Below are 12,152 nucleotides of genomic sequence, written 5' to 3' on the forward strand. Positions count from 1 at the left end.
CAGCATGACACTCATAATGCCTGGTAGGTCCACTAGGTGATGTTATTAAGATTAACCAGTTGGTTCAGAGTTTCCAGCCAGAATCTGTTACAAAGTTCCCTATCCTATCCACAGTCCACCTAATGGTTTTAGCCAGTGATGGTCATTGCTTAGATTGAGTTGTTACTTTAAAAATACCAGTCCTCAATACTAGCATCACCAGAAGCTCCTCAGGTGATTCTACTGTGTAGCCAGTGCTGAAAATCATTTGTTTTCATCTGAAAATAGCATAACCTCGGAGAAATAACTTAGCTGTCAAGAATGGGAGAAGCTACTTTAGGCACGTAGAGCTGTGAATACTAGTATGAACATAGTCATTTACTTGTTCTTCTGTTGGGGGCGGGGAGGGCAAGGTAACTTTTGCAGAAGAACTAAATGTGTATCAGAAACTCAATGGTATGAATACACACTATCTGAAGTGTAGGTCTCTGCTGAGCCTGTCCTGCCCTTCTATAGCTGATCCACGCATAACACTCCTGCTGCCTCCTAAGCCTGGTCCTTGATCAAACACTTGCTCCCAAAGAATTACTATATCCTTCTATGGAGCTCTCTCAAAAGACACCCCTGATGCCAGAACAATTTAAAAGATAACGTGTATTTTGTCCCTACCCTTAACCTGCCCCTACCCACTTCCCTCTCTCCACTGGTAACCACTAGTGTGTTCTCTTTATCTGCAGGATTGCGTGTCAAGCTTTTGAACATTGTAAAGCACAACAAAATGTTCTAAGTGAAAAAGAAGAGAGGAAAAAATGTATTTTGAAAACCAAAAAAAAAAATTTTTAATTTTTAAAAAAGGAGTTCCTATTGTGGCTCATAGGGTTAAGAACCTGACCAGTATCCACGAGGATGCAGGTTCGATCCCTGGCTTCACTCATTGGCTTAAGGATAAAGCATTCCCACAAGCTGTGGTGCAGGGTGCAGATGCAGCTCAAATCTGGTGTTGCTGTGGCCATGGCACAGACTGCAGCTGCAGCTCAGATTCGACCCCTAGCCCAGGAACATCCATGCAGCAGGTGCAACCATAAGAAAAAAATGAACCAACAATGTTGGTCACAGAGAAAAGTGATAAGCTTATAAATTTGCCTTTCACATATGCTCTCTTTCTGGAATCCAGTGTGACTACAACACAGGTACTTACTTGCGTCTCCTCCCCCATCCCCAAGGCCAATCTCCCTGGACCCATCACACTCCCTTCTTGAATTAAATTAATATTCTCTATACTTCATTCTTTATCATCTTTACAGTGTTAATCTGTTTACCTAACCAAAGCTATCAACTTACTAAACCAATCTGCTCATCTACACACCTGTGGGAAAGGTGTCAAAGGTCACTTCAGGGCAGGGTACCAATATGTATTTCAAGACAACATTCCACAAACTGGAGCACTGCACATACCAACAAAGCCCTGAGTGCTATAGGTAAACAGGAATGTAAAAGGGAAAGTATTCTTAGATCAAGAACTCTGAGTTTAATTCATTGGATCTGCCAGTTCTATTTTATTCCACTTCTCTGAGCCTCAGTTTTATCTCTTATCAAATAGCACAACACAATTTAACTCTAAACTGTTATGGTTTAATGAATGGTCAGTCCTAACCAGAGATATGATTGCTATTACAGAAAATCATGTAAGATGTATTCTCTTTAATAAGAATACAAGAGACCTAGTACTCAGATGAGCTGCCACAGGTATTAAAGATGCTTTGAAAACATGACTAATAATTTTAAATTTATGTAAATTAAATATTCATGAGTGAAGTGACATGATCTCTAGGATTACTTCAAAATATTTCAGCAAGAAAACATGAGAGAAAATGAAATAAAATTGGCAAAGTATCAAAAACTGTTAGAGCAGGACAGTGGACACATGTTCTTTCGAACTTTTGCACGTTTGAAATATTTTATAATGTGAAGTTTAAAAGTCTCATACATTTAGCTGCCCCTATCAGTCTAACTATGGAATATCCCATGGTTAGACACTGAACCATAGTTCTGCATTTGGAGTTACTGAAGGTGGCTGGTGTCCAGAGAAGTGCAACAGAGTCTATAGCTAAGTATATGTGGATTCTGGGATATTCCACAAATGTTGAGTCTCTTCATTCCTCTGTCTTTCCCTTCACTAAGATATTATCTGTGCTCACAAAGGGAGTTAATTCTGAAGAAGCCATGTTCACTATCATTGTCAGACAAGAACATTAAGGCTCAATTAAAGAGGAGAAATTGCACTTAGGTGCCCCCAAATGCAGTATCTTGAAAAGTAAGACTAGCCTTAAATGACTCCCATCAGAAAGCATAACATGAAAAGAGGAAGAGGAAGGGAAGAATGGAAGGGAAAGCTAGAGTTAATATGGTTAACATGTGTTGGGTCAGATACTGCCAAAGTTCAAATTGCTCCCTAAGGACTGAGCATCAGTGGATCATTTATTCATTCTTCTTGGTCCCTTCCCTTCAACAATGTTCAGCCTGTCGCCGCTGCAGTGGGCTAATATTCCAGTGTTAATGCTAATGGACAGTGCTCTAGTAACCATCCAAAGTGCTTAAAGACTAAAGTAATTTAGCTGATCACCATAGCAACTCAAGATGGTATTTTTCTATTCACCTGAAGAGGTTGGTAAACAAAATTATTCTATACTGTGTTAACTGCAGGTCTCCTTCACTCTAAGCACAGATATGCTCTTTTCAAGACTATAAATAAGCTAAATTAATACTTTCTGCATGAGGAAAGTTAGCTACCTAAAGTGGTTATTAAAGGGAATAGTTTTACATGGTGCATTAAATTCAAGTACAAAAATTTCCACCAGTTTATTGGGTGAAGACACAAGATGGCATAAAGAACAAACTTTTCTCCTCTTCAGTTGCCTTCCATTTCCGATCACAATGGGTTATCTCATCTGATGGAAATGTATTCCAGGAAAACACTCCAGCACTGCCCTATCTTAAATATGATAGGGAAGATAAGGTGGATCTGTGTTTTGTTTTGGTTGTTGTTGTATTACTGTCATTGCATAAGAATTGTTCATTTGCCCCACAATGAACATAGAAAAAATGTAAGTACAATAATCTGTATTAGTTATTAAACATACAAGTACTTGCTGCAAATGAGGCAACCAAAAAAGAGCTTAATTTCCAAAATATAAAGAGCTCATACAACTCAGTAACAACAAATTTCTAATCTTTTTTTATCATTTATTTATATGTATTTTCTACTGTCCAGCATGGTGACCTAGTTACACTTACATGTATACATTCTTTTTTCTCACATTATGTATTCCATCATAAGTGATTAGACAAGTACCCAGTGCTACACAGCAGGATCCCATTGCTAATCCATCCCAGAGGCAACATTCTGTATCTATTTACCTCCAAGCTCCCAGCCCCTCCCACTTCCCTTCCCCCTTCCCCCTTGGCAATCACAAGTCTATTCTCCGGTGGGGGAAAAAACTGTAACTGCAATGTATACATCTAAGGATAACCTGACCCCCTTGCTGTACAGTGGGAAAATTAAAAAAAAATAAAAATAAAAATAAATCACTAGTAAACTGCAACAACAACAAAAAAAAAGTCTATTCTCCAAGTCCATGATTTTCTTTTCTGTACATTGTTCTGTATATTAGATTCCAGATATAAGTGATAATCATATGGTATTTGTCTTTCTCTTTCTGACTTACTTCACTCAGGATGAGAGTCTCTAGTTCCATCCATGTTGCTGCAAATGGCATTATTTTGTTCTTTTTTATGGGTATCTCCATACTGTTGTCTTAGAAAACTATACATAGAACTACCACATGACCCAGCAATCCCACTCTTGGGCATATAGCCAGACAAAACTCTCCTTAAAAAGACACATGCACCTGCATGTTCACTGCAGCACTATACATAATAGCCGAGACATGGAATCAACCCAAAATGTCCACTGATAGATAACTGGATTAGGAAGATGTGGTAAATATACACAATGGAATACTACTCAGCTATAAAAAAACACAAAATTTCTAATCTTTTATTAAGGACTTTTGTGTTTATGTTCATAAGCTGATTGGTCTTTAATTTTCTTGCTTCGTGCTTTTCACGTTTTGGTGTCGGGTAATACTAGCTTCATAAAGTAAGTTGAGAAGTGTTCCCTCCATTATTCCCTTAAAGAAATTGAGTAGGACTGGTATCATTTTATTTCTTAAGATTTTAGAGAATTAAACTAGCGAAGTTATCTGGATCAAGAATTTTCTCTGTGGCAAAGTTTTGATAATGATTACAATATGTAATATCATCACTTTCCTCCAATATTTTAACTAGAGGTCTTAACCAGAGAAATTAGACAAGAAAAAAAAATTCAAGGCATATAACTGTCAAAGAAGAAACAAAACCGTCTTTATTGGCAGAGGATACAAATGTGTACAAAGAAATTCCTAAGAAATTTACAAGGACCTACTAGATCTAAATAAATCAAGAGATATAATAAACACATGAGTTGGAAAACTCAGAGTATTGTAAAGATATTAATTCTGCCTAAATTTATCTGCATAATCAAAACATTTCCATCAAAATGTCAGCAGGATTTTTGAGAACTGATAAACTGATACTAAAATTTATACGGGAATTCAAAGGACCTGAAATTGCTAAAATATCTTGAAAAAAAGCAACAAGGTTAGAGAACTGAAACTAGCTGATTTCATGATTTAGTTAAGAGTGTACTATTGACATCCAGATAGACAAATAGGAAACAGAATAGAGATCCAGAAATAGATGGACATTTGAATTTTGACAAAGGCACAAACACAGTTCAGTGGGTAAAGAAACATCTTTTCAGCAAATTTGCTTAGTGGATATATGCACCGAGAAAAATTAATCTTGAACCATACCTTCATAATATACATGAAAATTAACTAAAAATGTATTGAAAACCTAAACATGTAAGTTAAAATTCTAGAGATCCTACAAGAAAACATAGGACTTATGCTTATAACCTTGGGATAAGCCAGGATTTCTTAGACACAATGCAAAAAGCACTACCCATAAAAGAAAATATTGATAAAATGGCACTCATCAATATTTAAAACTCAATAAACAATAAAATAAAACTCTTCAATAAACAACCTTTAAGAAACTGAAAGGGCAAGCTACATTCTGGGAGAATATATTGGCAACACATATACTAGACACATCCAAAGCATGCAGAGAACTTCTAATGAATTAACAAGACCACAAACTAGTAGAAAAAGGGTGAGTGCTCCTTTTGGCAGCATATATACTAAAATTGGAATGATACAAGGAAGATTAGCATTGCCCCTAGGCAGGGATGACACAAATTCATGAAGCATTGGCATTCCTATAGTAGCTCAGGGGTTAATGAACCTGACTAGTATTCACGAGGACACAGGTTCAATCCCTGGCCTTGCTCAATGGGTTAAGGATCCAGTGTTGCCATGAGCTGTGATGAAGGTTGCAGACATGGCTCAGATCCCACACTGCTGTGGCTGTGGTGTAAGCCAGTGGCTACAGTTCCAATTCGACCCCTAGCCTGGGAACCTCTGTATGCCTCAGATGCAGCCCTAAAAAGACAAAAAGAAAAAGAAAAAAAAGCAACCACTGATTCCTGTCACTGTCACTTAGTGTTACCAAGTCATATAAATGGTATATGACTTCATATAAATGGAATCCTATACAGTAGGTACTATTTTGTTCCTGGAATTCTTTTTTAATTTTTTTTTTTTATTACTCAAATGAATTTATCACATCTGTAGTTATATGCCTGGGATTCTTTAGCTCAACATAATGCTTTCAAGATTAGTCTTAATGGTTGTGTATATGAGTAGCTCATTTCTCCTTGTATTCTACAGTATGGATATGTCACACAATGGATGGTGAGTTGTTTCCAGTTTGGGAATATCATGAATGAAGATGCTATGAACATTCGTATTCAATCTTTTGGGTCAACCTCTGTTGTAATTTCTCTTAGGAAAGTACTTAGGAGTGCAATTGCTAGATCATAAGCCATGTGCATATATTTAACTTTATAAGAAGTGGCGGGGAGTTTCCGTTGTGGCGCAGTGGTTAACGAATCCGACTAGGAACCATGAGGTTGAGGGTTCGGTCCCTGCCCTTGCTCAGTGGGTTAGCGATCCGGCGTTGCCGTGAGCTGTGGTATAGGTTGCAGACGCGGCTCGGATCCCGCGTTGCTGTGGCTCTGGCATAGGCCAGTGGCTACAGCTCCGATTGGACCCCTAGCCTGGGAAACTCCATATGCCGCGGGAGCGGCCCAAGAAATAGCAACAGCAACAACAACAATAACAACAACAACAAAAAAGAAGTGGCCAGTTTTGCACACTGGTGGTACAATTTTGCAATGTCCTTATTCCAGTGCATGAGAATTCCAGCTGTTCTGTATCTTAAGCAATGATCTGACATTATTAGTCTTTTTAATAGGATGTACGTAGTGGTAACTCATTATGGTTTTAGTTGGCATTTCTTTGATGACTGATGATGTTGAGCATCTTTGTGCTTATTGGCCATTCTTATTTTATAAACTATCCAAGTGTTTCACTCTTTTTCTCTTTTTGGGTTTGCTGTTTGCTTTTTGTCTTTTGTCTTTTTAGGGCCCCACCTGAGGCATATGGAAGTTCCCAGGCTATGGATCGAATCAGAGCTGCAGCTGCCGGCCTACACCACATCCACAACAACTTGGGATCCAAGCAGCATCTGCAACCCACACTACAGCTCATGGCAATGGTGGATCCTTAACCCATTGAGTGAGGCCAGGGATAAAACCTGCATCCTCCAGATACTAATCGGGTTCGTTAACCACTGAGCCAGTGGTTGCCTCTAAGTGGGATAAAAGGAAGAAGTGTAAGGGGCAACTTTTTAGTGATGGAAATGCTCCCTGTCTTAATGGAGGGGTGCTCACAAGTGAATATATCTGTCAAAACAATGACTTCTCTATTGTATGTAAATTGTACCTCAATAATAAGTGTTAAAAAATCATGGGTTGATAACATATGACACCCTTTTCTCCCCTCCTTTTCGCCCTCTTTCCCATATAGAGGGTGCTCCCACAGAGGGTGCTTCCTACTGAGGAAGTATGAGTTAAAACAAGGTTTCTCCAAACCTTCTCTTCATGCAGAAGTCCCTATTTGCTTTGAGTCTTACTTTGGCATTTTCGTAGGCTGCTCCTAGAAAATCCAGCAAAATTGTCTATTATTCATTTTTTTAAAAATCATCCTCAGCATAAATGATCATTTTCTTTTTGAAGGTAGCACGGTGGAATATAAAACAAATGTCCTGATTGAGTAAAGCTGGTTTCTTTTTACCCAATATGACAAATCCTAAATTGTTTGAAACAATGAGAGAATTGAGACTAAGATTTGTGAAAACTGAGAGTAACTAAACTTGATGGAAACACGTTTCAACCCTCCTTTTAAATGAGGCTTAAAACAGAGCTACTAAAGAGCTACTTAAGCAGCGATTTCATTCACTCTCCTTTATATACCTTTTGGTCAAAAATACTAGTAAAATAGAAAGTATGTGGGGGAAAAAGAAAACAAGAAAGATTTCCAGTACTGAGACAGTCTAAGAATGTTACTAAATCTAAAACATCTCAAAATATGTATGTCCCAGAGACATAACTTTGTTCACTTTTTTCTCATAAAAGTACTACAAAAAAACAAATGAGGCTTTATAACTTTGAAAAAGCATGAGAACGGTGGCATTTAATGGTGATCACACCTTAGAATGTGCCTGCCCCCCTTGCTTTCAAAGGTTCAGCAGATGCATTACTGAGATCCTGGCCCCACTGCAACCTCAGTGTTTGCTTAAAGAAGATTGCTAAGATGCTGAAAAGGAAATATATTTACAAGCAAAGCTGAAAGAAAGCAGGGAGGCTCAGTAGGCTCATCAAATCTATTAAGCATGACAGTCCTTCCTTAGGAAACTCTTAAGTATATGGGCACAAGCCAAACAGGTAACACATCTTACTTTTTGAAGCCATAAGATTCTGATTAATCCTCTGTTTCTAATAGATGCAAAGGGGAAATAACATAGACCATAAAGTTAATGGAGAAGGGCCCAGATGTAGAGATGCTCTAAGGACATTGTTATTCTTTCATCTCAGTCTGGAAGGAGGTGTGGTTGCCCTTAAGGAATTTACGACCACTCCGGACACATGTAGCTCTAAGCCCTCCAAATGGGTGGCCAGTGTCCATCGTTAAATGCGGCTTGCATTCTTCACTCAGTAAGGTCACCTTGAGGGAAACACGTGTGCCCAGGAGGTTGCTTCAGTGGCTTCTCCCCTCTTCTTTCAGAATTCTACCTTTTCTGCCACCTCCTTCTCCTTTCCTTTTAATAAACTTGCTTTCTATCCATCACTTGGGAAGACTCTCACAATCAGTTTCACAAAGATACTGTGATAGGGTCTTAGGTGAGCATCTTCAGAGATACTTGTATTTCTTGAGGACAATCAATAGTATGTTCATAATGAATAAAATGCTATAAAAGACTGACAATTTTCACATGAAATGTGAGACATGAACTGAGACTTTAATTGCCTCATCTCAACATGGCAAACCTGAGTGGAGGCAGGGAGATAAAAATATTATGCTTGCAAGGATTTTGCAGACTGTACTATACAACCAATGATTTGTGTGGATTTAGATTCCTAGCTATCCCAACAAAGGGCTATTTATTTACAAAGAAAAGGGTAATATAAATAATTTAGGATTTCTCCTTGAGTTAGCTTTGTCCTTACAGGTCTTTTTTCTCCTCTTGGCCCTCCAAACTCTCATGCAGCATCAAGTAAACAACAGATTACTCTTCTGGAACAAAAGCATCAGGGATTGGGGAGATGACTATGATTATCTCTTCACATTTCAAGACTAGTGTTGATATGGTTCGGTAGTAAAGAGTAGAAATTTCCATTCTTTCAGAACAGCAGACTCCTCTGGGATAAAGTGAATTCTCACTGCTGCAATGCAGTGGAAACTCATGCCCAGACGTGGTATTTGGCCAACTTTTCAAATGGATAGCCAGGTATATTGGCTAACTATACACAAACCCACAGGAATCAGAGCATAGATACATTCACCTCTGGGCAAGGTTAAATAAAGTACTTCCTAAAAATAGTGAGGCATAAGAAGCATATTATTCACTTGCTTTCAGAGTATAACATGCGAGTGAACACTTGCTAGATATTCATAGCAGTAAGAGCAGCTAGAATTCAGAATGAGTGAAGGATAATGGATGGATACAGAACAGTCAAGAGAATGTGGATCTGAATTCCTGCCCAAACATCAGCTAGATGGCCTTTATCAAGTAAGCTTCTCTCTCAGTGTCAAGTTTCTCAGCTATAAAATATCTTAGAAGGCAATGTGAGGGTGATCTGTGGGAAGCTATATGTTGGGATGTCAAGGCTGGGATTGCAGGTATAGACATCTTTGTAAACATCAGGGCTGTATCTCAAAGCAGTTAAGAAAAATCTATGGTTCAGATAAGGCTACACACAGGTCAGTCTTCCCTGCTGAGACTCCAAAGGAAGTGAGGTAATAACTAGCCTTTAATTGGCAGAAGGCCCAGAGCAGCCCAAATCCTTCCAGGGCAGGAGTGGGGGAAGTGGTTACAAGAAGTGAGGACCACAAGGCAGGCCGTGATGGCAGGAAGGACCAAACCAACTGGATATGTCCAAGAAGTTCATAGTGAGAACTGATGCTCTAGTATGGAGCCTCACCTCCCACCAAAATCACCAGGTAGGTGGATAAGAGGAAACCAAGGCAACCAACTCCATGTCTGCACAACAGCAAGTTTTCAATAAAGAGATTAAGAATAACTTTTAGGCAACTTTGCACCTATAAGAGCTACTTCCATAACTACATTATGCCTTTGTTTTTCCATAGGAAATGATTCCATTTGAATAGATAAGAGCAACTGCACTTGTCCCTACAATTTTAGTGCTTGAGAGCCACAGAGAGCCTACGTGAGGAGTTCTTAGAAGGAACAGAACAGAACATGGGCATATCTCAATGATATTGCAGGCTGAGTTTCAGACCATCAAAATAAAATCAATACTGCAATAAAGTGACACAAAATATTTTGGATTTCTACACCAAAACTTCCCATAAAAGTTGTGCTTACACTATACTGCAGTCTATTAAGTGTGCAAGAGCATTGTCTTTTTTAAAAAAAGTATACTAAAAAAGTGTACTTTGAATAAAAAACACTTTATTGCTTAAAGAAATGTTAACCATCTTCTGAGCCTTCAGCAAGACATGATCTTTTTGCTGGTAGAGGGTCCTGCCTCAATGTCAACAGCTGCTGACTGATTAGGGAGGTGACTGATGAAGGCAAAGGTGGCTGTAGCAATTTCTTAAAATAAGAAAACAATTTAGTTTGTTGCATTGATTGACTCTTCCTTTCACAAACAATTTCTCTGTAGCAAGTAATGCTGTTTTATAGCATTTTACCCACTGTAGCACTTCTTTGAAAATTGGAGACAGTCCTCTCGAACCCTGCCACTAATTTTGCAACTAAGTTTGTGGAATATTCTAGATCCTTTGTTGTCATTTGCACCATCTTCATAGCATCTTCGCCAGGAGTTGATTCCATCTCAAGAAGCATTTTCTTTCTCAGCCATAAAAAGCAAATCCTCATCCACTCGTTTTATCCTGAGAGGGCAGCAATTCAGTCCCACCTTCAGGCTTCACTTCTAATTATAGTTCTCTCACTGTTTCCACCACATTTGCAGCTACTTCCTCCACCGAAGTCCTGAACCCTCGAAATCATCCATACAGGTTAGAATCAACTTTTTCCAAGCTTCATTGAACGCTGGTATTTGACTTCTTTCCATGAATCATGAATGTTATTAATGGCATCTAGAAGGGTTAATCCTTTCTAGAAGGTTTTCAATTGACTCTGCTCAGATCCTTCAGAAGAAATCGGTATCCACGGTAGCTATAAGCCCTATGAAATGTATTTCTTAAATAAGGCTTCAAAGTCAAAATTTCTCTCTGACCCATGGGCTACAGAAGGGATGCACAACAGTGTTAGTGTGCATGTAAACAATATTGATCTCATTGTACTTCTCCATGAGAGCTCCTGAGTGATGGGGTACATTGTCCAAGAGCAATAATATTTGTAAAGGAATCTTTTTTCTGAGCAGTAGGTCACAACAGTAGGCTTAAAATATTCAATAAACCATGTTATAGAGATGTGCTGGCATCCAGGCTTTATTATTGCATTAACATAGCACTGGAAAAATAGATTTAGCCTCACTCTTATGAGCCCTAGCATTTTCAGACCTGTATATGAACACTGGCTTCAAATTCAAGTCACCAACTCCACCATCCCCTAACAAGAGTTAGCCTGTCCTTTGAAACCTAGAAACCAGGCACTGAATTCTCCCCTCTCTGGCTATGCAAGTTCCAGATGGCATCTTCTTTCAATATAAGACTGTTTAATCTACAATGAAAATCTGCTATTTAGTATTGCCACCTCCATTAATTATCTTAGCTACATCTGAATAACTTGCTACAGCTTCTACATCAGCACTTACTGAGTCACCTTGCACTTTTATATTATGAAGATGGCTTCTTTCCTTAAACCTCATCAACCAACTTCTACTAGCTTCAAACTGTCCTTCTGAAGCTTCCTCACCTCTCTCAGCCCTCACAGACTAAGAAATTTAGGACCTTGCTAAAGATTAGGCTTTGGCTTAAGGACATGTGGCTGGCCTAAGCTTGTCTCTAAACCATTCGAACTTTCTCCATAGTACACATTTTGCTTTCTTATCATTTGCATGTTCACTGAAAGTACAACTTTTAATTTCCTTCAAAAACTTTTTGTATCCACAATTTGTGCAACTGTTTGGCACAAGAGCCCAAGCTTTCAGCCTATCTCCAGCTTCTGACATGCCTTCCTCATTAAGCCTCATCACTTCTAGCTTTTAATTTAAAGTGCAATGTGACTCTTTCTTTCAACACAGAGGCCACTGTAGGGTTTTTAATTGCCCTAATTTCAATATTGTTGTATCTCAGGGAATAGGGAGGTCCCAGGAGAGGGAGAGAGAGAGAGATGGGAGAATGGCCAGTGGGCAGCAGAGTTAGAACACATACAGCATTCATCAGGGGCAATTAGAATTT

The 12,152-nt window shown here is 38.7% G+C and overlaps 1 protein-coding gene and 1 non-coding gene across 14 annotated transcripts in view; one reads left to right on the forward strand and one right to left on the reverse strand.

The window, feature by feature from the left end:
- NRG1 (neuregulin 1) overlaps positions 1–12,152 on the reverse strand; it is a 1,062,032-nt gene that overhangs the window by 933,275 nt on the left and 116,605 nt on the right. The window lies entirely within an intron of this gene.
- On the forward strand, positions 5,258–5,362 carry LOC146395887 (U6 spliceosomal RNA). Its single transcript, XR_014830673.1, has one exon. It is a non-coding gene; the product is annotated as a U6 spliceosomal RNA (small nuclear RNA).

This window comes from Sus scrofa, chromosome 15 (assembly GCF_054392235.1).
Source record: "Sus scrofa isolate SSC_HxYL_T2T_F1_AM1 chromosome 15, Sscrofa_HxYL_maternal_Yorkshire_Landrace_v2.0, whole genome shotgun sequence".
Lineage (NCBI taxonomy): Eukaryota > Metazoa > Chordata > Mammalia > Artiodactyla > Suidae > Sus > Sus scrofa.